Source organism: Hylobates moloch, unplaced genomic scaffold, assembly GCF_009828535.3.
Source record: "Hylobates moloch isolate HMO894 unplaced genomic scaffold, HMol_V3 SCAFFOLD_4, whole genome shotgun sequence".
Lineage (NCBI taxonomy): Eukaryota > Metazoa > Chordata > Mammalia > Primates > Hylobatidae > Hylobates > Hylobates moloch.
This window is the reverse complement of record NW_026652279.1, coordinates 41,634,144-41,650,330: the sequence shown is the minus strand read 5'-3', so window position 1 is coordinate 41,650,330 and position 16,187 is coordinate 41,634,144. Positions and strand designations below refer to the sequence as shown.

The following is a 16,187-nucleotide window of genomic DNA, read 5'->3' as shown; positions in this document are numbered from 1 at the left end:
CACCTGTTTCCTATCAATATCATATCAACTTTTTTTCCCTAAATAGAAGGCAAATCAGAATCAGAAGGTAGAAATTATAGAAGACAGAACATGGCTTGGCATTAAAAAACGAAGACAAAAATTTTCTTTTTTTTTGGAGACAGAGCTTACTCAGTTGCCCAGGCTGGAGTGCAATGGTGCAATCTCAGCTCACTGCAACCTCGGCCTCCTGGGTTCAAGTGATTCTTCCACCTCAGCCTCCTGAGTAGCTGGGATTATAGGCACCCGCCATCATGCCTGGCTAATTTTTGTAGAGACGAGGGTTTCACCATTTTGGCCAGGCCGGTCTTGAACTCCTGACCTAAGGTGATCCGCCTGCCTTGGCCTCCCAAAGTGCTGGGATTACAGTCATGAGCCACCGCGCCCAGCAAAAAACTTTCTTAACAGTAAGCCCCATTAAGCAATGGAAATGGTTGCCTTGGGAGAAAGTCCTTTGCCAGAAGTCTCAGAGGACCATATGCTATAAATAACGTGGCAGTGATTTTCTTTCTTAGTGGGAGAAAAAAACTAGTCAATCTCTTCAATTCCTGTATGGTTGTAATGATTCTATGACAGTCTCAGGCCATGCGATGTTGCCTCCGAGAATGGAAATTATAAACAAACCATATATTTGAATGCTTTATGTACAGTGTTACATACAGGCAAACCAATAGGCCACTACTTACTAAAGAACTATGTTCAAATTGTGTTTAAAATGTCCTCTTGAAATTTTTTCCAAAGAATCTTTAGCAGCACATTCATTGTAAATCCCCCAAATTTTACTGGTCAATAAAGAAATTCCATTGCATGGAAATGTTTGTACCTGTTAGGGTTGGAGAAGTCTGCTAGAAGAAATTCTCGTTTAAAGAAACCTCTGATTGGATGAGACCATAAGAAAAGATGGTGCTGAGTGTACTGGACTCTGGGGTAAGTGTTTGATTATTTGCTTTGAGGGTCTTTCTGATCTCTTTAGGTCAATGGGAAGAGAACAAAGACCTCATTTCTTCCTGATTTTACCACCAGGAAGACCCAGGTAGCTAAAATGAGCATGCCTCTAGATACAGGAACAGATACATTCTCAGAGAGAAAATAGGACAAACAACTAATTAAGAGCAGAACACCAGAAGAAAGATTGACATAACAGCCCTGGAAACCAAACAGTGAAGTGAATGAGGCCTACAAAAGATTTGTACGAATGTCAAACTTAGATGTGGGTTGATATCCCAGATAATTTAGCAATAATTTATAATGGATTAAATTTATTATTTTATTGTATTCATGTATTTTTATTTTTATTTATTTTTTAGAGACAGAGATTCGCTCTTGTTGCCCAGGCAGGAGTGCAGTGGCACAATCTCGGCTCACTGCAACCTCCACCTTCCAGTTTCAAGTGATTCTCCTGCCTCAGCCTCCCCGACTAGCTGGGATAACAGGCAACCGCCCCCACACCCAGCTAATTTTTGTATTTTTAGTACAGACGGGGTTTCACCATGTTGGCCAGGCTGGTCTCAAACTCCTGACCTCGTGATCCACCCACATCGGCCTTCCAAAGTGCTGTGATTACAAGCGTGAGCCACCGTGCCTGGCCCTGTTTTTTTTGAAACAAGATCTCGCTCCGTCACCCAGGCTGGAGTACAATGGTACAATCTCGGCTCACTGCAACCTCTGCCTCCCAGGCTCAAGTGATTCTCCTGTGTCAACCTCCCAAGTAGCTGGGACTACAGATGCACACCACCACACAGGCTAGTTTTTGTATTTTTAATAGAGATGGAGTTTTGCCATGTTGGCCAGGCGGGTCTCGAACTCCTGACGTCAAGTAATCCACCCCCTACTTGGCCTCCCAAAGCGCTGAGATTGCAGGCATGAGCCACCACACCCCAGGCTAATAATGGATGAAATTTAGATGGATTGGGATTCCATTTGTACCTAATTGTTCTTAAATTTTATTACCATTATTATTATTATTATTATTATTATTATTATTATTATTATTACTATGACAGAGTCTCACTCTGTCCCCCAGGCTAGAGTGTAGTGGAACGATCTCGGCTCACTGTAACTTCTACCTCTTAGGTTCAAGTGATTCTCCTGCCTCCACCTTCGGAGTAACTGGGATTACAGATGTGCACCACCACACCCGGCTAATTTTGTATTTTTAGTAGAGACGGGGTTTCCCCATGTTGCCCACGCTCATCTGGAATTCCTGACCGCAAGTGATCCACCCGCCTCAGCCTCCCAAAGTGCTGGGATTACAGGTGTGAGCCACCACCCATGGCCTTAAATTTTATTATTTAAGAAGTAATACATGTGAGGGTGTATATTGAAAAGTCAATCTATACTTTTACCTATCACTATAAACTCAATCAATCAAGTCCCACACCCAGAAGCAACTAGGGTTATTAAATTCTGGTGTCACCTTCCAGAAATAGTCTATGAATATACGAGCAGGGGGTGGGGTCGGCAGGGTGAGGCATAACTGTAACATAATGTAACATAATGAACACACTGTTCATCTATCTTTTAACAATATATCTTTGAGATGTTTCTTATTTTTATATAGAGCTCTGCTTTATTCTTTTTAACAGTAGCATAGTTTTCTTGTGAGGATGTACGATTATTTATTTGACCAGTCTGAAAATGACGAATATTTAGATTATTTCTAGTTTTCTTTCCTGGCATTTTTTTTCTCCTTTAAAAAAAGTATGCATCTTAATAATGTTTTTTAATTACTATGCTTAATAAATGTACCAGCTAGGAAATAACACTTTATACTTAAGTTAGCTAAAATAACAGGTTTAAATCCTTTGCTAAAAGGGCTGTGGAAAAATGGGCCAACTGATTGGTTCTGAGAGAGACAGAGAGAGAGAGAGGAAGAGAGAGAGAGAAAGAGAATGTGTATTTGTCCAAGTATTATGGCCATCATTCTCAAACCTAGCTGTCTATCAGAATTTCCTTAGTCTTTACTCGAAATACAGATGCTTAGGTCACATGCCTGGGGATTCTGATTTAGAAGGACTGAATTAGGACCTAGATATTAATATATCTATCTGGAAATATTCCAAGGAAATATCATGTATTTTGAAAATATTTCACAGGATTCTGATTTACAGCTAGTGTTGAGAACTAATCATTGATAGAGAATAGTTAACCAATTTATACACTTATTAAATACAAATGGCATATTTTATGAAAAAACATCCTTTAGTGTAAAGTGCTTTAACTCAGCTCTCTTTCAGTTCTCTACATCTGGGGGCAGAGTTGAAAGAGCTGCTCTACCCATCTAATCCCAGGCTCAGATGTGCACATGTTGGAGTCTACCAACATTCAGGACTTAGTTCTTAGAAGAAATGGCCTTTGTAGAATTTGCCTCATGAATTCAGCTCTATTAAGGGATGACACACATCCCTGTCTCTGTTATTACACATTAAAAAATATTTTATAGATAAAAGCACAAAGACTTTATTGTATTAACACAGCTAACCATTTATATAAATCTCTAGATCCTTATTTATCATTGCAAAAATACAATATATAGTTTTAATGCCTCTGTACATATGGCTTTGGTTCTTTTTCCACTTAGCTTTATTTCCTATGCACATTTCAATACACAAATATAGAACACAAAGTTATTTAAGCAGCTATATGCTTACATTGTTGTACCTCATATTTTGCAAAATTCATCTCCAAATCTGAACATTTGGGTTGTACCATTTTTCCTTATTATAAGTGGTGGAGTTATAAATATCATTGATCAAACACCTTTTTTCATTTTGATTTTTTCTCATACATTACCAAAAGAAGAAGCTGTAGATCAAAAGAATGAACAATGCTAATACTTTTGCCTGTAGAGACTTACTGCTCTGCAGAAGGATTCTACTAAGTCACTGGGCCCTGAAGAAAGGACCAGTGTTCTTCTTTTCTCATAGCCTCTCCAACAAGATGTTTTATTCATTTCATTTTAGTTAACCTGATAAAATATTAAGTTTTATTTCACACCAGATGAACTTATTGAGCATATTTGTTAAAAGGCATTGTAGGGATTTAAGTCAAGGAGTCTGACTTGACTTACTTGACTTGACTTTCTGTGCCAGAAAGGCTGCATCCAAATTCCTGCTCTGCCGTATGACCTTCAGTAAGTTCCCTGCTTGCTTTTTTTTGAAATGGAGTCTCCTTCTGTCACCCAGGCTGGAGTGCAGTGGCACGATCTTGGCTCACTGCAACCTCTGCCTCCTGGGTTCAAGTGATTCTCCTGCCTCAGCCTCCCCTAGTAGCTGGGACTACAAGCACACACCACCACGTCCAGCTAATTTTTTTTTGTATTTTCATTGGAGATGAGGTTTCACCATGCTGGCCAGGCTGGTCTCAAATTCTTGACCGCAGGTGATCCGCCCACTTTGGCCTCCCAAAGTGCTGGGATTATAGGCATGAGTCACCATGCCCAGCCAAGTTCCTTGCTTTCTTTCTGTCTCAGTAGACTATGTCTAAAATGGCAACATTATGGTAGGCATGTTGCAAAAATTAAATAAGTTAAGTGCCTAGAACTGTTCCTGGAATGTAGGAAGCACTATAATTACAGGCCATTATGAATGCTCATGAGAACCAGAAGAAATGCTAGACTCCAGAGAGAAAGCTGTGAACACCAACAGGCACCGGAACAGTTTCTCCACTCACAAGGCCATAGCCTAGTTGGGAATACAGCCGGTTGCAGTAGCACAACGCAGGTATACAACAAGAAAACATGTTAGGAAAAATCCCTGCTAGAATATTTAATTTTTGCATTAGAGACGCTCAATGAATGTTCTAAATGTTGGATTGTGGTCTATATTTCTTTCTTTCTTTTTTGAGACGGAGTCTCACTCTGTTGCCCAGGCTGGAGTGCAGTGGTACCATCTCAGCTGACTGCAACCTCTGCCTCCTAAGTTCAAGCAATTCTCCTGCCTCAGTCTCCTGATTAGCTGGGATTACAGGCATGTACCACCATGCCTAGCTAATTTTTGTATTTTTAGTAGAGATGGGATTTCCCCATGTTGGCCAGGCTCGTCTCAAACTCCTGACCTCAGGTGATCTGGCCGCCTGGGCTTCTCAAAGTGCTGGAATTACAGGCATGAGCCACTGCGCCCAGCCTGTATTTCTTATATTAACTATTTAGTCGCAGCCATTGTCCACTTGCCCAAAGGTTCTAAGTATCTATTAAATATGTGTGTACCTTCTTTTTTCTTTTTTCTTTTGTAAAGATTGGAGTCTTGCTATGTTGCCCAGGCTGGTCTCAAACTCCTGTTCTCAAGCCATCCTCTCACCTTAACTTCTCAAAGCTCTGAGATTATAGGTGTGAGCCACTGTACTGGCCTATGTTTTTAAATGTATTTATTTAAAAATAGAGACAGAGTCTCACTCTGATGCCCAGGCTGGAATGCAGTGGCGCGATCTTGGCTCACTGCAAACTCCAGCTCCCAGGTTCAAGTGATTCTCATGCCTCAGCTTCCCAAGTAGCTGGGGTTACAGGCACACCATGCTGGCTAATTTTTGTATTTTTAGTAGAGACGCAGTTTCGCCATGTTGGCCAGGCTGGTCTCGAACTCCTGACTCCAAGTGATCCACCTGTCTCAGCCTCCCAAAGTGTTGCTTTCTCACCGAGTCACACATCTTAAATATCTTTTAATATTGGTACATATATATCTTCCTCATTCTTTTTAACAGCTGTATAATTGTTCAAAGTAGGTATGCACTGTAGTTTATTTATCATTAATAGACATTTGAATCATTTCCAATTTTGTGCTATCACAGTTTTGTAATGAACAACATATCTATCTTTGTGCAACTGTAGTTTTCTTGTAGAATTTATTTTGAGTATTGGGCTTTTTTTCATTATATTTATTGGAAGTATTTTTCTGTTGCTTACATTTTTATCTTTTGCATATGACAAGAACTTCAAACTGAAAATAAATCTCTCTCTGTTCCTAAGTTGCCTGTGTTCCTAACATATCATCTCAAAGATAGCTGGTGCATATACACGCATATGTAACCAAAGCAAAAGTTTCATAGAACATACTTCACCTTACTACATTCAATGTACTTTAATTCATTCCATTGTATTCTATTCTATTCATTTCATTTTATTGAAACATGTTTGTAAAGTTCCTTTAAATTGATTTTAAAATCACTGGTTCATGGCAACTCATAGTTTAAAAAGCTGTTTTCCTTTTCTCCCCTACCCTGTGTTGAACCAGTCTATAGAAGCAGGCACCTATTTGAGTTTTCCTGCCTGGCAAGCCAGTAACCTCTAAGAACTGAAGACCTCCCTTGAACTGCGGCTCAATTAAGTAAGGTCTAGCTCTTTTCCATCTTTTCCCAAGAGTAGAGACCGGGCCACCATACCTGCCAAGAATGAACAGATGGTCTCACACTAAGCCATTGCTACAGATGGCAAGCACCTGACTCTGAATCTGTATGCCCACCAAATTGATATTAGCTGCATGCACACCACATATGCCTAGATAAACAGGGGTATCATTTTAAGACTGTAGGCTCATTTCCATGTTGATACTTAAGGGAGGTTACTCTTAGATGGGAACTGTTTCCAGGCAATGCTAGCATTAAAGTCAGGAAGAGATAGAAGCACAACTTTCAAAGTTCTGTTCATTCAAATCCTTGCCTAGACTGAGTTTGGAGGTGCAGGGGAAAATTTGGGAAAGGGCTGCTAGGATCCAGGTCAAGAGTTAGAGCTCTGACCAAATGGACCAGAATTCAGGGCAGAACTCTGGGCAAGCAAGAAGGGATCAATATAGATGGACAAATGTGTTATGTTGGGGTATGCCGTAGCATAGTGGGCACTTGTTCCCTAGGCCCACCTGAGACTCATAACAAATGTTAAGATTATGTGTTGGCCCCACCCACTGGTAGGTCAAGAATATCTGCCTTGGTCAAGATCTGCTCAGAAACAGGATGACCCTAAACATGTAGATTAGGGACATCCATACCTACAGCTGAGAGTGCCAGAGCAGGCAGGAAGTCATAGGAAACAATGAAGAAGAGTCTTTGACTTCTGCATTAAATCTAGCTGAGAGACTAATTCCTCTCCTTGACATCTGACTCAGGACCTATGAGATCATACCGGGTAAGCCTTTAAAATGCAATTTGATATGATCAGAATTTGAAGAGTAGATCAGGTCAGAAAAGCAGATTTTTCTTAATTAGGAAAAGAAAGAAACACTTAAAAGAAAAATGTTCTCTTCTTGGAGAGGGTTTTCTTAAAGGTGGATTATTAATTCACTCATTAATTCATTCCTTATGTATGATGCATTTACTAATAGATGCTTGCTTTCATTCACCTCTGAAGTTAGATGTGCACACTCTTATTTTCTCTTTTTGGATGTCACGGGTAGATAGGCATGTTTTAGCTACTTGCACTACTTAAATATGCAGATTTCTTAGGTGACATCATTTGGCTTTAGTGTTAATGGGCCCCGATGACCAATAAATAATGCTCAAGAAGTCAGGTCTGCATGATAGGTTAGTTCCTTAATTGTGTTTCTCTCTGTTGGGTAGGTGATTACCCCTGCTGCAGCAAAATGCAGATAGAGATAATGACAGGCTCCTGCAAAAATTAAGTAGATTGTAAAAGGTGAAATAATACCTAAACCCAGCTGTCACTGTGATCAGTGGAGTGCAGGACCTCATGGCTCTATGAAATGACATTGGTAGACTAAAGTAGGGGCAGGCAAGCCAGGATCATTAAGAGTGGCCAGGACGTCAGTCTGTACTCTGAGGTATACAAGGCCTCGGTAAGGTTAAAGTTCAGGATGCCAAGAACGGCAGCTGTGTTATAGACAACGTGGGTTGGGTTTTCTGTTACTTGCTTCTGAAAGTATTAATTATGTGTGTGTGTGTGTTTTGTTTTATTTTATTCTATTTTTATTTATTTATTTATTTTTTGAGACAGGGTTTCACTCTGTTGCCCAGGCTGGATTGCAGTGGCGCAATCTCAGCTCACTGCAGCCTCCACCTCCTGATTCAAGTGATTCTCGTGCCTCAGCCTCCTGAGTAGCTGGGATTACAGGCGTGTACCACCACACCCAGCTAATTTTTGTATTTTTAGTAGAGATGGGGTTTCACCATGTTGGCCATGCTGGTCTCGAACTCCTGACCTCAAGTGATCCACCCACCTCAGCCTCCCAAAGTGCTGGGATTACAGATGTGAGCCACCGTGCCTGGCTTATATTTTAATATATACAGATGCATAAAATAAATTTTGTATAAACAAAACTGTTAAAGGTTGTTATCCAAGTAATGAGATTACAAGTGATTTTATTTTTGCCTTGTCTGTATATTTAAATTTTTTTTTTTCTTTTACAATACACGTTTTTGTTTTTTTGAGACAGCACCTCACTCTTTCACCCAGGCTGGAGTGCAATGGTGCAATCTCGACTCACCGCAACCTCTGCCTCCCAGGTTCAAGAGATTCTCCTGCCTCAGCTTCCCGAGTAGCTGGGACTACAGGTGCGTGCCACCACGCTCAGCTAATTTTTGTATTTTTAGTAGAGACGGTATTTCACCATGTTGGCCAGGCTGGTCTCGAATTCCTGACCTCAGGTGATCCACTCAACTCAGGCTCCCAAAGTGCTGGGATTACAGGCGTGAGCCACTGTGCCCCACCTGCAATGAACTTCTATCAGCCAAGGTTCTTGCAAGCAATAGAACTGACCAAGTTTGATATAAATGAAAGAGAAATTTGATGAAAGAGAAATTTGATGAAAGAGTATTGGGAACTCACATAACTACCTGGCAGTTCAGCAAATCAGGCTTGGAAGGAAAGCAGTTACTAGGGAGCCCCAATATGCCCAGAATAAGTCCAGTGAGGATTCTGCTTTTGCTGACAATAACCCTTAGCCATTGCTGCCACTAACCCTTGACCGCCACAACTCACATTGCTACCTAGCCTTAAATTCTGGGATACCACTGCTGGTGACCTGAAAACTCAATATTGCTACCTCTTCTGCCTTCAACTGCCACCAATATATATACCTGGCTCTTTATGATAATAGTCGCTGATTCAAATATCCAGGGAGTTCACAATTGTTTGACTGAGCTTAGGACACTTTCCCATGTCCAAGGACAAAGAGCTAAGAAACTGAAAATCTGAACTTCTATCTTCTCTAGTGGAAGGCAAAATATGTGCCCACCAAGACTCATAAGACAGGGAATTCTCTGAATATGGAAGTTAAAATAAAAAGTAAAAATTTCCTTTACCCATATCATATTCTTGAAAAAATCATAAAACAAAACAAAACAAAACAAAAAACCCAATCCACACCAAACCAAATTAAACCAAACCAAACTAAGTCAAACCAAAAGTCTAACATCAATGTAAGCACTTTTGGAAAAATCACTACTTTTTTAAAAAAATAGGAAAAATAGCTAGCTGCACACATATTAGGCACATCTTGGAAAAAAACAATTTTCATTAAGTCATCTGAATTTATGTACCTTTCATATCTGAAACACGTTTATCTCACATTTCCTGGTTTTCTAACCAAAAGATTGATTCAGAGTACCTGCCATCTTTTCAAACTCTCTGATGAATTTATTGTCACCAGAAGCTATTTCTTTTAATGTACCAACAGATATAGTAAATTAGACATAGTCTGATGTTATTAGCAGCTGAGCTTCTTAAAACATGGTTAACTGAGTAATAAAGAATGTCTCTCCACTCAGTTACATATCTTTTTGTCATCAAAAATAAAATTATTTTAAATGGTCAAGAATGACATGTACTCTGGCCAGGTGCAGTGGCTCACACCTGTAATCCCAGCACTTTGAGAGGTCAAGGCAGGTAGATCAATTGAGATCAGGAGTTTGAGACCAGCCTGGCCAACGTGGCAAAACCCCATCTCTACCGAAAATACAAAAATTAGCTGGGTGTGGTGGTGTGCGCCTGTATCCCAGTTACTCAGGAGGCTGAGACATGAGAATCACTTGAACCTGGGAGGTAGAGGTTGCAGTGAGCCAAGATCACACCATGGCACTCCAGCCTGGGTGACAGAGCGAGACTCTGTCTCAAAAATAAAAATAAATTTAACAAAGAATAACTCATATTCAATGATTCATTTACTAGAGTTAACAATAATTATATTTAAACAAGCAACCTGGAACAAGATCAAAAGAAATCCAAAGACCTAGATACAGTTAAGTATATTTGTTTTTATCTCCTACAAATTTGCTTTCCTATGTATTTTTTTCCTTTTTGACAGGGTCTTGCTCTGTTGCCCAGGCTGGAGTGCAGTGGCACAATCTCGGATCACTGTAGCCTTGACCACCTAGGTTCAAGCAATTCTCTCACCTCAGGCACCCAAGAAGCTAGAGGCATAAGGCATGTGCCACCATACCTGGCAACTTTTTAAAACTTTCTGTGGAGATGAGAGTCTCACTATATTGCCCAGGCTGGTCTCTAACTCCTGACCTCAAGCAATTCTCCCTCCTTGGCTTCCCAAAGTGCTGAGATTACAGGTGTGAGTCACCATGCCCGGCCTTTCCTGTATTTTTGAAATACAAATACCTGAACAGTTTTCTTTAAAATACCAATGTCATCATATCATTCACATGCTTAGAATTTTTCAAAATCTCTCAGTGCCATTAGGAAAAGTCCAGACTTCTGAGCTGGTTACTAAGGTTTCTCTTCTAGGCCTGGTGCGATGGCTCACGCCTGTAATCCCAGCACTTTGGGAGGCCGAGACGGGCAGATCACCTGAGGTCGGGAGTTTCAGACCAGGCTGACCAACATGGTGAAGCCTCGTCTGCCCTAAAAATACAAAAATTAGCCGGATGTGGTGGTGGGCGCCTGTAATCCCAGCTACTAGGGAGGCTGAGGCAGGAGAATTGCTGGAACCTGGGAGGTGGAAGTTGCAGTGAGCCAAGATCACGCCATTGCACTCCAGCCTGGGCAACAAGAATGAAACTCCATCAAAAAAAAAAAAAAATTCTCTTCTAAAAGGGAATCCTCATACACTGTTGGCAGGAATGTAAAATAATACAACCATTATGGAGAACAGTTTGGAGGTTCCTCAAAAAACTAAAAATTGAGCAATCATATGACCCAGCCATCCCACTGCTAGGTATATACCCAAAAGAAAGGAAATCAGGGTATTGAAGAGATATCTGCACTCCTGTGTTTGTTGCAGAACTGCTTACAATGGCTAAGATTTGGAAGCAACCTAAGTGTCCAACAGAGGAATGGATAAAGAAAATGTGGTACATATACACAATGGAGTACTATTCCGCCATAAAAAAGAAAGAGATCCAGTCATTTGCAACAGCATGAATGGAACCAGAGGTCATTAAGTTAAGTAAAATAAGCCAGGCACAGAAGACAAGCAGCACATTTTCTGACTTATTTGTAGGACATAAAAGTCAAAACAATTGGGCTTATGGATATAGAAAGTGGAAGGATGGTTACCAGAGGCTGGGAAGGTTAGTGGGAGGGTAGGGGGGAGGTAGAGATGGTTAATGGGTACAAAAAATAGTTAGAATGAATAAGACCTATTCTTTGATAGCACAATAGGGTGACTATTTAAATAATTATATATTTTAAAATAAAGTGTGTAATTGGGTTGTTTGTAACTCAGAGGATAAATGCTTGAGGGGACGAATACCCCATTCTCCATGATGTGCTTATTTCACATTGTGTCCCTGTATCAAAACATCTCATGTACCCCATAAATAAATACACCTACTGTGTATCCACAAAAATAAAATAATAATAATAATAATTTAAAAAGAAGAGACTAGTAAGCATTAAAAACATCCTGAAATTTTTTCCTTTCCATAGCAGTATTGAAAAAAAAAAACTAAGTTTATCATTCTGTGAAAAAAAAAATTCTCTTCTATGTGGCAGCCCCAAACCTACCTTTCCAGCTGCATCTCCCACTGTTTTCCTACAAGAGCTTGCACTCCCAGCCAGTTGGGTCTCTGAGTAAGTCTTGTTCTTTCTTGGTGCTATGCCTATGTTCATACCTTCTTCTCTACATAGAAAACTTTCACCAGCTCTTCCTATCCATATCAATTTTACTTATCTCCAAAAATCAGGCTCATATCTTCTGTGCTGTGTGAAGATTTCTTTGACTCTTAACTCATCAAGTCTATCTTTCTAATTCCTATAGCGAAAAGCATTCGTGTTCCAGTTCTTAATGTTGCTGTTAGGTTGTAAGGTGTGTCACCATTTATTACCACGAAGCATTAAAGCAGAAGATTATGAATTTTAAAGTCATTAATTAATTGAAGCAGTTTAAAGATTCTTTCCCACATGAATGCCACTTTCCCTCACCTGAGTCTGGCTGGGCTTTCTGTATGGGGGGGCCACCTCTACAGCACTGGTGACAGCATGTCACCTGGTGTCTGCCCAGGAGTGTGTCTTGCTGAATGATTCTGAGTGCAACACTTTGCCATCCACTCAGCTTGTCCTTTAAGATCAGCCCCCAGGGCTCATGTTGGAGTATCAGAGACCTCTAAAATATTGAGAATCCTGTGCAGGGATTTACGGTGGGGGAAGACCCTTGAGATGACTCCAAATCTACAATGTCCCTAGCAGCTTCAGCAGTTACCAGTGGGTGGAGATGTTAGGAAAGGAGTTATAGTTTGGGTGTAGTGACATGCTGGAGACAACACAGAAGCTGCCAGGACAGGCAGTGGTAGAGGGATGATAGAGACCACTTTGCAACTGAAAAAAACTTTGGGAAAACATATGAGACCACCCCATCCCCACCCCTGCTTAGAGACTCCCAGAAATAGTTGGGTGGTATTTGAGAATGGTCAGATTTCCTAGAGTCGAAGGCGACAGCAGAGTCAGAGAAATAACATTTTTGCCATTACTGTGACTATTTTATTTCAGACAGGTGTGGCCTAGGACAACATGGGTTATATTCAGATGTGTTTATTTGCCATCTTAAGGCACACAGAAACAGCAGAGAGATAAAAATAGTTGCGTTTAGGTTACAGGATTATGGGTAATTTTGTGGCAACAGTTTAATAACATATATAGTTATTATTAACCAGTTACAGAATTAACAAATATTATAAATATAAAAATGTTATCAAATTGCTACCATAAAATTTTATATGTTTAAAAAATATGGGCCAGTCACTGTGGCTCATGCCTGTAATCCCAGCACTTTGGGAGGCCAAGGTGGGCAGATCACTTGAGATCAGGAGTTCAAGACCAGCCTGGCTAACATGATGAAACCCTGTCTCTATTAAAAATACAAAAATTAGCCAGTTGTGGTGGTGTGCACCTGTAATCCCAGCTACTCAGGAGGCTGAGGCATGAGAATCGTTTGAACCCAGGAGGCGAAGGTTGCAGTGAGCCGAGATCGTGGCACTGCACTCCAGCCTGGGTGACAGAGCAAGACTCCATCTCAAAAAAAAAAAATTATATGTAGTGTATATATGTATACATTTATATCAATACATATTCACATATATGTACAAGGCATACCTTGTTTTATTGTGAGTCACTTTATTGCATTTCACATATGTATATTGCATTTTTACAAATTGAAGGTTTGTAGCAACCCTGGGTCAAGCAAGTCTATTGGCACATTTTTTCCAATAGATATACTCACTTCATTCTTGTGTCCCATTTTGGTAATTCTCATAATATTTCTAACTTTATTTTTATATCTGTCATGGTGATCTATGATAAGTGACCTTTGATGTTACTATTGCAACTGTTTTGGGGCACCATGAACTGTACCCATATAACATAGTGAACTTAGTTAATGTTGTGTGTGCTCTGACTGTTCCACCAACTGCTCAGTCCCCCATCTCTCTCCCTCTCCTCCGGCCTCTCTATTCTCTGAGACATGATGATGTTCAAATTGGGTCAATTGGCCGGGCACAGTGGCTTACTCCTGTAATCCCAGCACTTTGGGAGGCTGGGACAGGTGGATCAAGAGGTCAGGAGTTCAAGACCAGCCTGGCCACGACGGTGAACCCCGTCTCTACTAAAAATACAAAAAATTAGCCAAGCATGGTGGCATGCACCTGTAATCCCAGCTGCTCCGGAGGCTGAGGGAGATACTTGCTTAAACCTGGAGAGGCAGAGGTTGCAGTAAGCCGAGATCGCACCACTGAACTCCAGCCTGGGCGACAGAGCAAGGCTCCGTCTCAAAAAAAAAAAAAAAGAAAGAAAGAAATTGGGTCAATTAATCACCCTACAATGGCCTCTAGGTGTTCAAGTGAAAGAAAGAGTCATGCATCTCTCACTTTAAATCAAAAGCTAGAAATGATTAAGCTTAGTGAGGAAGACATGTCAAAAGCTGAGATAGGCCAGAAACTAGGCCTCTTGCACCAAACAGCCAAGTTGTGAATGCAAAGGAAAAGTTCTTGAAGGAAATTAAAAGTCCAATTCTAGCAACACACTAATGCTAAGAAACTGAAACAGCCTTATTGCTGATATGGTGAAAATTTGAATGGTCTGGATAGAAGATCAAGCCAGCTATGACATTCCCTTAGGCCAAAACCTAATCCAGAGCAAGGCCCTAACTCTCTTCAATTCTATGAAGGCTGAGAGAGTGAGGAAGCTACAGAAGAAAAGTCTGACAGTGGCAGAGGCTGTTTCATGAGGTTTTAGGAGAGAAACTCTCTCTGTAACATAAAAGTGCAAAGTGAAGCAACATGTGCTGATGTAGAAGCTACAACAAGTTATCCAGAAGATCTAGCTAACATAATTGATAAAGATGGCTACACTAAGCAACAGATATTCAATATAGACAAAACAGCCTTCTATTGGAAGAAGATGCCATCTAGGTAGGACCTTCTTAGCTAGAAAGAAGTCAATACCTGGCTTCAAAGCTTCAAAGGACTGGTTGACTCTCTTGTTACCGGTTAATACAGCTGGTTACTTTAAGTGGAAGCCGATGCTTACTTACCATCCCCCAAATCTTAGTGAGAGGTGACAGCCTGCTGGCAGCCCTCACAGCCCTCGCTCGCTCTCGTGCCTCCTCGGCCTCAGCGCCCACTCTGGCCGTGCTTGGGGTGCCCTTCAGCCCGCCGCTGCACTGTGGGAGACCCTCTCTGGACTGGCCGAGGCCAGAGCCAGCTCCCTCTGCTTGCCGGGAGGTGTTGAGAGAGAGGCGCGGGTGGGAACCGAGGCTGCGCGCGGGGCTCTCAGGCCAGCGCGAGTTCCGGGTGGGCGTGGGCTGCCCGGGCCCCGCACTCAGAGCCGCCGGCCGGCGCCGCAGGCCCAGGGCCGTGAGGAGCTTAGCATCCAAGCCAGCAGCTACGGAGGGTGCGTCGGCTCCCCCCAGCGGTGCTGGCCTGCTGGTGCTGCGCTGGAATTCTCGCTGGGCCTCAGCTGCCTGCCCGCGGGGCAGGGCTCGCGACCTGCAGCCCGCCATGCCGGAGCCTCCCCCTACATCGTGGGCTCCTGTGCCGCCCAGCCTCCCGAAGAGCGCCGCCCCCTGCTCTGCGGCGCGGGGTCCCATCAACCGCCCAAGGGCTGAGGAGTGCTGGTGCACTGCACGGGACTGGCAGGCAGCTCTGCCTGCGGCCCCGGTGCGGGATCTCCTAGGTGAAGCCAGCTGTGCTCCTGAGTCTAGTGGGGACTTGGAGAACCTTTATGTCTAGCTAAAGGATTGTAAATGCACCAATCAGCACTGTGTGTCCAGCTCAAGGTTTGTTTACAAACCACACCAATCAGCACCCTGTGTCTAGCTCAAGCTTTGTAAATGCATCCATCAGTGCTCTGTGTCTAGCTAATCTAGTGGGGCCTTGGAGAACTCAGGGATTGTAAATGCACATCTGTGCGTGTTCTGTGGGTAAACTGTTATCAAACAGCATCTCATGCTACAGAGAGATCTTTTGTGAAAGGCAGAGTCAATTGATGCATCAAACTTAATGGTTGTCTTATTTTTAAAAATTGCCACAGCCATTCCAACCTTTAGCAACCACCACGGTGATCGGTCAGCAGCTGTCAACACTGAGGCAAAATCCTTCACCTGTCAAAACAGACCAATCAGCAGGATGTGGCTGGGGCCAGATAAGGGAATAAAAGCCGGCTGCCCCAGCCAGCAGTGGCAACCCGCTCTGGTCCCTTCCACACTGTGGAATATTTGTTCTTTCACTCCTTGCAGTAAATCTTGCTGCTGCTCACTCTTTGGGTCCACACTGCCTTTATGAGC

General features: G+C 42.0%; 1 protein-coding gene across 1 annotated transcript in view; it reads right to left on the bottom strand.

The window, feature by feature from the left end:
* The window catches only part of GSK3B (glycogen synthase kinase 3 beta), a 288,377-nt gene extending 273,282 nt beyond the window's left edge, over nucleotides 1–15,095 (bottom strand). Inside the window, exon 1 of the mRNA XM_032150081.2 lies at nucleotides 14,937–15,095. The gene's annotated coding sequence lies outside the window, so the exon portion shown is untranslated. The remainder of the gene's footprint in view (nucleotides 1–14,936) is intronic.
* Between the last annotated feature and the right edge of the window lie 1,092 nt (nucleotides 15,096–16,187).